Genomic DNA, 14231 nt, shown 5'->3' with positions numbered 1-14231 from the left:
CTCTTGATTTGCGATCAACACGAGCAATGTGAGATGGGGAGATTACCTCTTGGATATCGATGGGGCTACAACCTGACAGTAGCACTTCGATGAAGAGCGTGAGTGCTTCTACATGTTGGGGTTCGAAAACACATGAAGAAAAACAAGCTAAACAGTCCTCATAAGGCTTAATACAAGAATCAGACTCAGCAGAATAACACAGAGACAAGATCAGACAGAGCAAGGAGGATAGATTAGGGCAAACTCAGAACTCGTATTCATCTTCAAGAAAGGCTTACAGCTCGAGAGATCATCTCTCCAAGTCGTCCTCTAAGCCCATGAATTATCCAACACGAAACAGTTGTAACTGCCCAAAAGAAGTTCTTGGCCAAATATCTGACTAAGCAGAAATCCGACTCAGAAGAAATCCGACTCAGTATAAATCCGACTTCAAATAATATCAGACTCAATAGTATCTGATTCAGTAGTAATCCAGAATCCGACACAGCAACATATGACTGACCAGAATCCGACTGACCAACATCTAACTGACCAAAATCCAGAATTCGACTGACCAGCAAAACAGATCTCACTCACCACTAAATTTTCATACTGATGTGCCTGTCAACACATGGCACGTCCCGGTGGTGGATTTCTCAGAAATCCGACTCGGATCCACACATCCCTTGATTAAAGTCAAATGCCTTATCCCATTTTCCCAAAAATACCTAGTTACTACATAGCATAAAGTATAGTGCCTGGAACCCAATCCAAGATATACAAATACACCATATAGCACCATGACAAACTCAATGTTAACATCTTCATATGATCCAAAGTGCAGTGCCTAGTACTTAAACCAAGGTACACAAAATACATCATAGTCAAAAACTAAACACCGCCCAAAATTTCCCCAAGGGATTATATCAATGTGCCATTTCATGAAGTAAGGATACTTCCATGAGAGCTCATACAAAATTAACTTATGAAACCAAAACTGAATAAGTATGTCCATTCTCCAAGATAATGAAGTAAACATTAGTAGAATCAGTCTTTGCAACCTCTGAAACATGAGAAGCGGACTTTGAAAATCAGGTTTTTGTAATTCAGGCACCAAAACCTGAATATCCTCTTGTATCTTCAGCCCTCCTTGAATTTGAAAATATGCATATTCAGCCTTCAACAACCTGTGCATAAAGACATAATGCTCCCAGCATCCAAATAAAATAAGATCCACATGATCCATAAATATTTGTTCTTCAAATCAAACAGTTTAGGCAAATCTGAGACAAAACCACTGCTTTCATAGGAAACAAGCATTCCACTCAGTAAACTCTGTAATTTTATCATGAAAAAGGTCCAAAATACTATATCCCTTTGAGTTCCACGTGACTTTTGCAAAATCAGGGAAAAAACCCTCTTTGCCTGATCATCAATCTGCAAAATCTGATTTAAACAATATGAAATATGGATAATTGAGTCATCAACCTCAACAGCTTGCATTTGCAAAATCTGATTTGCAACTTCTTCATTGAGAAAATCAGTAATATGCACTTCAGACATAGAAGTCTGATTGTGAAAAACTCCAAAATTTTGAATATCGGCAACTTCTAACTTTGAGAATAAGCTCATACAGCTGAGATACATCTCCATGATCAGCTTTAGCCACCAATTTGTAGCAAATAACACTTCCAACAAATCAAATTGCACTTCATAATGACCCGAAATTGATTCAAAATGAAAAAACCTCTTTGCAACCATCAAGCAATGCGTCGTCAACATCTGCAACATCTTAGAACACTGATACTTTGCTTCAAAATCTGAGTTAGGCTCCAAAAACCAACTTTCTTGAATTTGCAAATTCAGAAAATAACCAATCTGGTCTTCTTTTGCTTTAATCTGAATTGATTCAGAGCGATAAAACAGAGTAGTAGCATCATCCTCACACAAATTTGGCAAACCTACAATAGTTTGCTCAAGTTCCTCCCCAAAAACATCATAAAAATCTGAGTTTGTCTCTGAAATCAAACAAATCTATTTTTGCATTCCAAGAAATCTTGGAGTTTGCTGCATCACATCAGAATTCGAATCAAGTACTTGCGACATTGTTTTTAAATCAAAAAATTCCATTCCACCTATAAGAAAATCTATATGTTGGTCCATAGGATCACTTCCATAGTACGTCTCAGGCTTCAAAATTGGATCAAAAACTTGCTCAGAATCAACAACAAACATATCAACATCAATGCCATCTCCCTTACTTAAAACATGAAGTCTTCCACATTCAGGGTGACTGCCCTGATCTGATTTTGGACACTCAGATGGACTGTCCTGATCTAATTTTTGGTGATGTTCAGTCCTATCTTGGTGAGTGGAATCATGCATTGATGTTGTGTTTCCATCTTGCTCCAATAGGTCAAGAAAACTTGCAAAAATAATGGTTTTTGCAACATCAGAGTATTCTCTAGGAGGACTTGGAACTGAAATCTGATATGGTTTACAAGCTGAATTTTCAAATCTGAGACTATCTGATGCAAAAACATTGCTTTTACACATGTTTTCAACATCATGGTTGTTATTTGGATGTATGTGGTGAAGAATTTTCCCATTTGGTGGAATTTCTGATGTTGGATTAGGGGTATCTATGGGTCCTTGGTGGCTCCTTTGGCTCACACCTCCCACTTGTACTCCCTTTCCCTGACACGCCCATTGGGTATTCCCACTCATCATCCTCATCCTCGCTCAACTCAAACACCTCCTCAAAAACATCCCTCAATTTCTGACATGCTTCTCGCAAACAACTCACTTTCTTCCTACTTGCACATGACTTACGTCTTTCCCCTTTATGATCAGCAAGCCACTCATATGCACTCTCCAACTCATACTCTAGGTCATCTAGCTTGTCTAATGCCCTCTCCATCTCTTCAAAGCATGATGCTTTATGCAACATTTTTACAACTTTGCAAAGCTTTCTACACAATCTGACCATGCACCATTTTTTGCAATTCTCTCCCTTTGAGCACTCATCAACCACATACGGACAAGCATCCACCTCATGTGGCCTACTCATGCAAACCTCACATTTCTTCTTCTTCTTTGTACCCATTTCCAGAAATCAGAAGTCACATAGCAAGTTAGCCCTCATATTCAGTACACCACACTGAACTGAGACTACATGTAATCCTGAAGTGGAGAGCATAGGATACAGTACCTAGATCCACTCCCATCTTGACCCATAGTTGCTTCATCATGCTGTAAAACTTCTAAAATCAGAAATCTAGGTAAACTTTGTGCAAAATTTGAAATAACTCTTACTTGAAACACTCCAAACTTCTCAAGGATTCTTGTACTGCGCAAGTTGTCTGAAATAAATCACAGCTACAGTTCTGATTCAGCAGCACAAATAGAGTTGAATTCAACAACTTCACATTTTGATTCAACAGCGTCAGGTTGAATATGCAGGTTCAGATTCAGCAAATTGGATCCTCTATCTTGCAGCCCTTCACGAGACAACCCCTATTGCCTCTCTCACTTGGTACTTTGCTTCATCTATTTGCGCTTCCAAGAAACCACATTGTCCACCATCTGCTCTACAATCGCAATCGCTCATGTTGCTCATGGCCCAAAATGTCAACACGCCACAACACTAGACCCACTCTCAAGCCTCCATTAGAGTGAATGGTACGATTCAGGGACAGTCCCCCGATTCTCTGAATTGCTGAAAATCTGAATCTACAGATGAATGTTGGGGATGGATGATGCCCCCCAAGGCAACATCAAATGGTCTCTCTGACATGCAACATCTCCCAATGGAACACACAACCCAACTCACGCAATGCCAACACAGTAATACATCAGGCACAACAATGAAACAGGCTCAGCAGAGAAATAGGTTCAGCAGAGAAACAGACTCAGCAGAGAGACAGACTCAGCAGGATCACTAAATGTATTGGGGTTTGACAACACATGAAGAAAAACAAGCTAAACAGTCCTCATGAGGCTTAATACAAGAATCAGACTCAGCAGAATAACACAGAGACAAGATCAGACAGAGCAAGGAGGATAGATTAGGGCAAACTTAGAACTCGTATTCATCTTCAAGAAAGGCTTACAGCTCGAGAGATCATCTCTCCAAGTCGTCCTCTAAGCCCATGAATTATCCAACACGAAACAGTTGTAACTGCCCAAAAGAAGTTCTTGGCCAAATATCTGACTAAGCAGAAATCCAACTCAGAAGAAATCCGACTCGGTATAAATCCGACTTCAGATAATATCAGACTCAATAGTATCTGATTTAGCAGTAATCCAGAATCCGACTGACCAGAATCCGATTGACTAGCAAAACAGATCTGACTGACCACTAAATTGTCATACTGATGTGCCTGTCAACACTACAGTCTCCTCTTCTTTAGTCCTCCAATTTGAAAACTCTTGTAGCCACTCGTTCATAATTGATGGCATGTATTTCTACTCTTTGTTGTTTGAAGATCTTTGCAAAGCCCTCCTCAGTGGGGGCACCCAATGAAAGGCAAAAGCGCAAAACAGACACGGTGGCCTCTACACCAAGACTATGCACAATAGCCTCATCATGGGAGGTACACAATAGGGGCACCACCTAGCTTCGAATGCGGCTAGGACGCATGGTAGGGGGGTTGGCACATAGCACAAGGAAGATGAGAGAGAGAGAGAGAGAGAGAGAGAGAGAGAGAGAGAGAGAGAGAGAGAGAGAGAGAGGGGAAGAAATCATTAGAGCTTCATTAGTATAGGCTTCATAAACACCACAACACAAGGAAGATGTGAGAGAAGGAGATAGAGGGAGAGGAAGAGATCATTAGAGCTTAATTACTATAGGCTTCATAAATACCATAACACAAGGAAGATGTGAGAAAAGGAGAGAGAGGGAGAGGAAGAGATCATTAGAGCTTAATTAGTATAGGCTTCATAAGTACTATACAAACATTCATGAGGGGAATTGCACACAATCAACCTCTCACAAACTCATGTATGCATGGTAACTCAAACCTCTTGGCCATTAAGAAACCAAAAGGAATAACCATAGTCAATACTATACGTAGAGGTGCATACACACGGATGTACATATGAGAGCATGAGTGCTAGAGCTTGATTGTGTGTGTCTATTTAAAAAAGAGAAGGCCTCCTTTTATAGGCCAAGAGAGTGATTAGGGAAGATATTATGAGAAAGAGGAGTTATTACAAAGTAACCTCAGTTAGAGACATTCCATCAATGAGAGAGCTCCGTGTGCCAAGCTTATTGACCAATTTCCTGCTAATCGCATTCATCATGGTGATCTTTGTCTCCATGCCTCCTTCCATAGCTTGAGGCCAAGAGCTTCCTTATAATATTTGAGAGAATTTTGATAAAATAAGAAAAAATCAAGCAATAATGGAGAGAAACCTTTAAGAAAGTATGTGTGTGTAGTTGGATAACCATGACTTCTTCCATGTGAACAAATAGGCTCCACCATTTCGACCATATCTCCCAAAGCGTAACTATAAAAATTATTTAAAAAATAGGAGCAAAAATATCAGCTCAACGCCTACAACTTTGCTGTTGAAAACTTTTTCCAATTCGGAATGGAAAAAATAGAGAAAAATCCCTGAAAAATTAAGTGTCTGTCTTTTCCCTTCTAAAAGTCTTTGAGATAGTCCCCTCTTGACTCCATGTGCAAGTCTTGTGTCCACAAGTAAATTATGCTTGGATTTGATAATGTTTTGTTGACTCCAACTCCATAATGCATAAGATTCTCCTCCCTTTCACTATTGAATTTTATTCTTCACCTGTAGTGACCGTCAAGTAGTGACCGCTGGGTAGAATCGGCATCCAATGAATTTTTCTTTTTCATAGTGTTTGTTCCTACCTCTCCTTATTTCCAAGATCCAAATGTGTCAAAACCATAGCTATGTACAAAATATAAAAATAGATTTAATGCATCAGGCCCCTCCTCCTCCGCGAAGCCTTGAAGCCTTGCCATCAAGTGCATACCAAGAAAGAGGTGGTCCAAAATTTGAAAAACGGCCCTCATTAGCTGCCGCCGCAAGCATGTTTGATCTTTAGTCCATTTCATTTTTCCAAATAGAGTAAAAAATTATACTTGATGTTTGAGAGACGTCATTATCACAAACATGATTCTAAGCATGCATACTATTTGAATTTGTGCACAATAAAAAAAGAATTTGTCTTATAAGACAACAACATTGGTCATTTAAAAGAAACATGTACATTTGATTACTCTAATGTAGCATTGTAAGCATTGACAAGGTTCATACTATCCTTAAGTTGTATTCATTGCATCCATCTAGCATCTTCAAAAGGATAAATTTTGAACTTAATAAGATACCATCGGATAATCTTACCATGTCGTAGTACCTTGTCTTCATGCCAAAGGATAGCTTCGGGTTGTAGCACCTCTTCTTGGTCTTCGATTTCTGGATGGTCTTGAATAATTGGTTCACTTGGGGGACTCCCCTTTGTATGGCTTAAGTAGGCTCACATGAAAGTCATTGTGTATGAGCCAATGGTTGGGCAGCTTGAGTTGATAAGCCATCTCATTGATTGGCTTCAAGATTTGAAAAGGACCATAGTATCTTTTTGCTAGTTTAGCATAATACTTTTGATGGCCCGTAGGATTTTTGCCCATCGTTTGCCTCAATTGAGCCTTGGGAAACTTAAGTAAGACCCAATCATTTTCTTTGAATGTTAAGGCCCTTCTGTGCTTGTCAGCAGTAGCTTTTTGCCTTTGTTGAGAGATGGATATAGCCTCCTTAATCTTTTGAAAAGGTTCTTGTAGGTCATGACTATACTCATTGGCAGCGAACATCTTCCCATGTACTTTAAGAAGCAAGGGACTTTTAGGTTTTCCCTCTGTGATTTCAAAAGGTGCCTTTCTCGTAGTAGTATGGACAATGTTATTGTAAGCATGCTCTACAAGGGGTAAGTACTTCTCCGATTGTGAGTGTTGATCTACTTCGGTAACAAAAGTCTTTAGTAGATCGAGTATCATAAGATTGTCTATCTCACATTGGCCATCCATTTGTGGGTGAGAGGACGAAGAGAAATTCAATCTTGTACCTAGATTTTCAAAGAGACCTTTCTAGAAATCACTGGTCATTCTATGATCTCTATCTAACACGATGGATGTTGGCAATCCATGGTGTCTGAAAATCTATGATATGAAGAGTGTTTCCATTTGGTGTGCCTTAATAGTCTTTTTGACATGAATAAAGTGTGCTTGCTTACTAAACCTCTCAACTATCGTCCATATTCTCGTATTCCTATGGATACACTTGGGTAATCCAAAGATAAAATCCATGGATATACTCTCCCATGGTGAATTAGGGATTGACAAAGGCTGGAGTAATCTAGGCTGCTTCCCTCTATCATAGTTAGTCTTTTGGCATACCACACATTTTGAAACATACTATTGTATGTCTACTTTCATGGTAGGCCATAGAAGTACGTTTTTACTCCTCAAAGAGTAGGTTGAATGCCTCTATGACCCACATAGGGAGGAGCATGGAATTCATACATAACTTTCTCACGAAGGGAGTGGGTAACACATATCCTATTGCCATGGAGAAGATAACCATCCTGCAAGGTGAATGATTCCTCTTTCTTCTCCAAAGCAAGGGCTGGCATTATGTCTTTATAGTCAGGGTCAATAGCATACTCATCTATCACAGAAGATAGATCATTGTGAGTTTCTATAGACATCATATTAACTTTTGGTCGTCGTGAAAGTGCATTGGCCACTTGATTGTGCTTACCAGCAACGTGAGCAATATGAAAATAAAATTGCGAAAGAAAATTTGCCCACCTCATTTGTTTGTTGAAAAGCTTGATTTACGTCATGAAGTATTTGAGACTTTGGTGGTCTGTTCGCAAAATAAATGGAGTCCCCAATAAATAGTGCTTCCATGTGTCTAGGGCATGTAGAACAGATAAAATCTCTTTTTTGTATATGCCCAAGAATCGTTCATCGGCATTGAGCCTTCGGCTCTCATATGCTATGGCATGCCCTTCTTGAAGCAAGACTGCTCCAAAGCAATCACCAGAAGCATCACATTCGAGCTCAAATGGCTTTGAGAGATCCGGAAGCATAAGGACTGGTTGGGAGGTAAGCTTCTCTTTGAGTTTGTCAAAAGCATTTTGCTCCTTAGCAGTCCATAAGTACTTAACGTTATTCTTTGTTAAGTCATGCAATGGTCTTGCTATTTGAGAGAATTTTGCTATTAAGCGTCCATAGTATGCACACATACCAATAAAGATTCTTAGATCATGTAGATTCCTTGGATTAGGCCATGCTTTTATTACCTCCAACTTTGATGTATCCATACGGGTACCATCTTGAGAGATAATACGACCTAAGTATTGAATCTCTTGAAGGAAAATTCGCTCTTCTTTTGATTGATAAAAAGATTGTTCTCCCTCAAAGCTTCAAAAATTACATGAAGGTGTTGCTTGTGTTCCTTCAAAGACTTGGAGTAGATGATGATATCATCAAACCAATGAATTTGTGGTAGGGTCTAAATATTTTCTCCATTAAATGATTGAACATGGTTGGTGCATTAGTCAAGCCAAAAGGAATAACTAGATATTCATAAAGACCAAACATCATACGAAACGCGGTCTTTAGGATATCTTCATTTGGTATCCTTATTTGATGATAGCCACTTTTAAGGTCAATCCTACTGAAGTAGGTCAAACCTTGTAGCTTATCAAACAGATCTTCTACCCGCGGTACAAGAATTTTTTTTTTGATAGTCATATGGTTTAGTGGGATAGTCCACACACATGCGGTATGCTCCATCTTTTTTTTGCATTAAAAGGACCGGAGAACAAATTGGAGAGGAGATAGACCTTACCATCCCTTTGTCTACCAATTCTTGTACTTGCCTCGTGATCTTCTCTTGTTGAGCTTAGGAAAATTGATAAGGATGCTTGTTAGGCAGTGAGCTTCCTGATAGGAGCTCAATTCAATGGTCATCATCCCCTCGTTTGGGAGGTAAGTCCATAGGGATATCATCGATGGACACATCTTGGAATCCTTTCAGAAAACTAGACAAGGATAACTCTTCTTGATTCCTACCATTTATATTTGATGAAACATTTGGACCTTTTAGGGACTCTTTGACAAAAATCATGTAACGCAAAAATTGAGCTTTTCATTGATTTATCAGAATCAGGAGAATCTACAAGTGGTATAGTACGACCAGACTCACTAGCATCTATATACATACTCTTTTCCCTATAGGTGAAGTAGATTCTCCTTTCAGGGAACTTCATGTTGGCAGCCATGCGGTTGAACCATGGTGCCCCCAGGATAACATCCTCGTGTCGAAGAGGAGAGATAAAAAAGTCTTCTTTGTCGACGTAGCTTTGGACATGAAGCCTCAACTTCCCAATCAAGGGAGTAACGGAGGCTTGATGTCCCTTGAAAGCTCCATCTGCAGTTACAATAGCTCCCATCTCAAAAGCTTGAATGCCCAACTTAGTGGCCAACTTCGTTGATATGAAGTTGTGAGTAGAGGTCCTTACAAAAAGCTTCAAGCTCTTCAGGAGAGAGTTTATTTTACCTTTGTAAACTACCTTCTCCTTGGACCGATTGTTGTTGTTGTTGTTGTTAGAATTGTCTTGGGAAGAATTTTGGGCATTGTTTTTCCCCTTTGCATCACTTTTGTCTTTGCTTTCCATGGGCTTAGTATTCCTTTTAGCCCCTTGTTGGAAATTGATGCGCAAAGCAACCATAGTGTGGTGGATTACTTTGGTTATAGAACTAAGCCGTTGGGAGTTAACATACTCGACCATCACTTCAGGTAATTCCGCACAGAATTGTTGCTTTTGCTCCGCGAAGTCTACCTTTTGAAAGATAGTAGCCTTGAGATGTAAATCCCAAAACTTGTCTACATATTTGTGGATAGACTCATGGGAGGGAAGCTTCAAACTCCTCCATTCGGTAAGCACTTTGTCCTTTGCATCGCTTGCAAGGAATTGCTTCATGATGGAAACTCGTAGAGTTTTCGATGTCTTTGGGGCTTCACCATTGTCACGAAGGCTAGCCCACCATTGACGAGCTGATTTCTGGAAGTTCATAGCTATATGGTGTAGCTTAGAGGACTCCGTGAAGCCCTCGTCTCCAAAGGCTGCATCAAACTACTGGATGAAGGCCAATACTTTGTTGGTGGCACCAAAGGTGCCATCATAGGTGAGAAAAGAGATACTCTTTCCTCCCTCTTTGAACTTCTTGAGCTTTTGGGACCTTCTCCGTGCAGGGTAAGATTTGCGATGTCCTCTCCTCTTGTATTTACTAGGAGAATAGCTATTGCTTTCATCGAAAGAGGAGGAAGGTGAAGAAGAAGTAGAAGAGGGTGACCTCTTTCTTGCCCTTTTCTTCCTTTGTTTCCTCTCTTCCCTTTTGGAGTGACGAGGAGAAGGACTGTGGGTTAACCGTTTCCTCTTGGGAGGAGTTGGCGATCGTCTAGACCGCCGTCTTCGTGGAGCCACATCTTGAGAGGAACTTAGGGATTCGCTTCTTTCTTGTTGTTTCGATTCCTCCTCTCATATGGGAGAGAGTCTTCTTTTGGGGGTCTTATCAAGAGGCCTCCTAAGCTCTCTCTCCTCTTGGGGAGAAAGAGAAATCCCATAAGCACGAAGTTGTTGGGTAACTTCGGCTTGCAAAGCAGGGTTGCCCATAGCTTGATGCAACCTAGTAACAAGATAATTAACAAACATGGGGACATCATCATTAGCACCTTCATGTGCAAAATCAAAGTTATCAATGTGCATTCTACTCTCTTGATTATTGTCAGCCATGCTAATTAAACTTATGTATAGATTACTTTGTGCTTTGTACCCTCAAAAACCTTAGTCGCTACTCTTCTTTACCTTTGAAAATCAGTTCTCAAGCAGCGACACCCGTGGTTTAGACATTGTTCATTGCAAAGACACCCCCAGCTTCTTTGGTCGACCCCCTTTTCTAGCTCATGATGGAAGCTCATTGGACCCCTTCAAGCCTGACCAATCACATGCAGAGTGCATATCAATCAAGCATGCTAGCCTTGGGACAAGTGTCCCCCTTTCCCATTTGAGAGAGAGAGGACTTGATAAATGCATAAACAATTAATTTAATTAACTAAATTATCATTGGATGCCTTGAGAGACCAACCAATAGACCTTAGGCACCACATGAGGGCAACATGAAGAGGAACTTGATAAGTGTCCTAGTTGCTTTCTTTATTCCAAGCTTGCCTTATATAAGGGTGTGTGTGTTCTTTCTCTAGCTCCTACAATGAGGGCTCGCCCCCCCTTAAGTAGGGATCATGTTGACTTTAAGAAACACCTCAAGCCCCTCAAGCACCTTAGTCATTAAGTACCTCAAGTACCTCAAGCACCTTAGTCTCAGCAAGCACGACAAGCGCCTCAAGCTTGGGCCAGGTTCACATCTCAAGCACATCCCTAGCTTGCCTAAGGTCAAAGGACTTTTAACACTTTGATCTAGGAGATTCTATGATCTTCAAAAGCAAGTTCAATACGGATGGGTACTTTTGGTTGTTTTCCATTGGATCCACGAATATCATACATGCATCATAAATGTTCGATGTTGAATGAAAATGTAAATATTATGCTGCTCCAGCGTTTGGGCGATTCCTTCTTATCCCTTTTGATCCTGGGGGACTATTGAACTGCATGTTACGGATTCAAAGGACATCGGTTATTTCTTGTAGCAAGTTGCTTGGTAGTAGGTTTTGCCTTTTTGGATTTATGCTATGTCAGGAAGAGGTTTTGGTTTTTGTGGTCAGTAACCTTACATGGCTAGCTTTCATTTGACTTCTTTGGACAATTGAAGTATCTTGACATCTATTGGGTTGTTATTGAATGGAAGGACTTGAGGCCATTCCGTGTGCAAGATAGACTAAGGCATATTTGAGCTTGACAGAGCTCCCTGAATCGAGCTTGAGTGGTCAAGACGTGTGCACAACCAACTGGAGCATACTTGAGTTTGGTGGGGTTCACTATACACACTTTCTCTTAATTGGGTGTGTTGGAGATATGTCGAATATGGTACAAACATTTGTGATGGGAATTTACCAAATGATAAAGCTAGACAATCAGTGACAGGGTTTGGACCTTATATTATTTTGCATGTACTTATCAATTATGTGAGCTTGATGGCAAAGAGCTTAAAGTGCTTATAGCAGATGTAGATCGGAGACTGTGCAGGTTCAGACGGTGCATAGCGCTGGGCTATATGTGTCATGAAGTTGATGGTGGTTGGTGTTGCCGTGCGCTGTGGCATCATCGACTGTCGACTGTTGATGTGGCAGATGAAGACGGGGGTGCACTCCCACGTGGCCATAACGGCCCGAAAAACGTTTTATGAGGGAGGGGTTCCCACTAGGTTGTCACAACGCCGTGACAACCCTCTAGGGGATGCTCACAAAAGTCTTGGGCCCGAAGGCAACCTAGAATAGAAGGTGGCTCACATGCAAAGCAAACCCAAAAATAGAAATCGACAAAAATAGAAGGGCCACACGCGCCCATAAAAGCCCAGTTTTTTGGCACGAGAAGGGGTCCAGTTCTTTTGGAGAAGAGGAAGATACCTAAAAAAGATCTATCTTTTTGGAAAGCAATAGGATCTCTAAGGAAGGAAGGAAGAGAGAGAGAGCTATACAGGAAGCATAAGGGAACGAAGATTTCCATCGCACTCTCCACCATTATCGAGCGCTCTTCATCATCAACGGGCGATCTTGAAGGTTTTGCTCTATTAATCATAGTTATAAGTTCGCTCAGACTTTTGTATGGAGCTTAAAATCCTTAATCATCATTTGATTCAAATTATGGTGTCATTAACGGTTCGCTTTGGCTATTGATTAAGCTTTACTCAAGTTTTATTTACCATCATGGTGATTGGTAGAGCTATCTGTGTGTGTTATTTTCTCTCTCTCACATCCCCCACAGCCAGAGGCCGTGTGCCTTCTCGGCTCACCTCTCGAACACATATCCCCCGACAATGGTCAGTGTGATGGGTGTCTGCTCACTTGGCTTGAACCCTAACACTAACATGTTGTATTGGAGTAGTATATCACCCCCCTTTCGTTACATTGCATTCCAAGTTTGTTTGCACATTGAAATGTCCAATCTAGTTAGTAGGCATGTAGTTGAGATTATGTGCATGTTGGTTTTGATTTGTTGTTCTTGTTTGTTAGCTAATTTGTCATCGTGGTCGGATAAGCCATTCCGTCATGCTTGAAAAGTTGATGTAGTCTCCGTGCCCCATCTGGGGGTCTACTCCTTGAGTATTGACATTGGTATGTTAGTGTCACATTGGTATGTTAGTGTGCAATTAGCTATGCTGCATTGTCTGCCGTGGTGACCCACTAACAATAAACATCCCACTAGAATCCCAATATGTAAGTCTAAATGCACCATTGGTACCCAATTCCACGTGTTAAATGGCATGGTTAGCAATTGAAAATTCATTTGAGAGCGAATTGAACTTGAACGTCACTCATAAGCACGATGTTGATTTCTTTATGTTGAAGATAATTGCAAATAGAGATCATTCTTCCTTGATATATAACATTGTTATCCATAATTGGTTCTATAGGTGGAGACTGAACAATTGCATAGTAAACATATCTTCATTTGTTCCGTCATCTATAAGAGCTAATGTTGAATAGAGATTATATGTTAATTCTTCAAAATCCAAACCTCATCCACCTAGTTCGGAAAACACTCCCATATTGGACGTAAGTGGAGAGCCATTGGCCATGAGCTAGTCCACATTTGCTGTCCATCATCATAACCACTGCTTTGTGTGTCAACGACAATGCAATGCAGGGAAGATGATTAGACTAGCTCATCATGGACCTCTCCCTAAGGTAGATTTGGGTTAAAAAAAGAAAAAAAATACTACTCTCTCTCTCTCTCCCCCTCTCTCTATTGATCTTACTATATTAAAATTTCTCGTCATGTATGTATGTGTGTAGGCTAATAAGAAGAGGAAAACAAATGTGATCTATGATTTGGTGAAGTGGTCATGGCTCGTGACGAACATGGTAGGAATTTGTAATTTTTGGATCTTTTAATATAATCCACTCACCATTTTGAGTTTTGAAAAAAAAAAAAAGAGGTGTGAGGAATGTTTTCTCGTCCGCGTCTTGAGTTCGAAACTTGTCGGGCAGGTCTGAAATTAAATCTCTCTCTCTCTCTCTCTCTCTCTCTCTCTCACACA

At 40.4% G+C, this 14231-nt stretch overlaps 1 pseudogene; it reads right to left on the bottom strand.

Moving 5' to 3' along the window:
• Window positions 1-263: 263 nt before the first annotated feature.
• On the bottom strand, window positions 264-1626 carry LOC147419573 (uncharacterized; annotated as a pseudogene).
• Between the last annotated feature and the right edge of the window lie 12605 nt (window positions 1627-14231).

Source organism: Adiantum capillus-veneris, chromosome 29 (genome assembly GCF_014529385.1).
Source record: "Adiantum capillus-veneris isolate H3 chromosome 29, ASM1452938v2, whole genome shotgun sequence".
Classification (NCBI taxonomy): Eukaryota; Viridiplantae; Streptophyta; class Polypodiopsida; order Polypodiales; family Pteridaceae; genus Adiantum; species Adiantum capillus-veneris.
The sequence above is the reverse complement of the archived record's forward strand: the minus strand, read 5'-3'. Positions and strand labels throughout refer to the sequence as shown.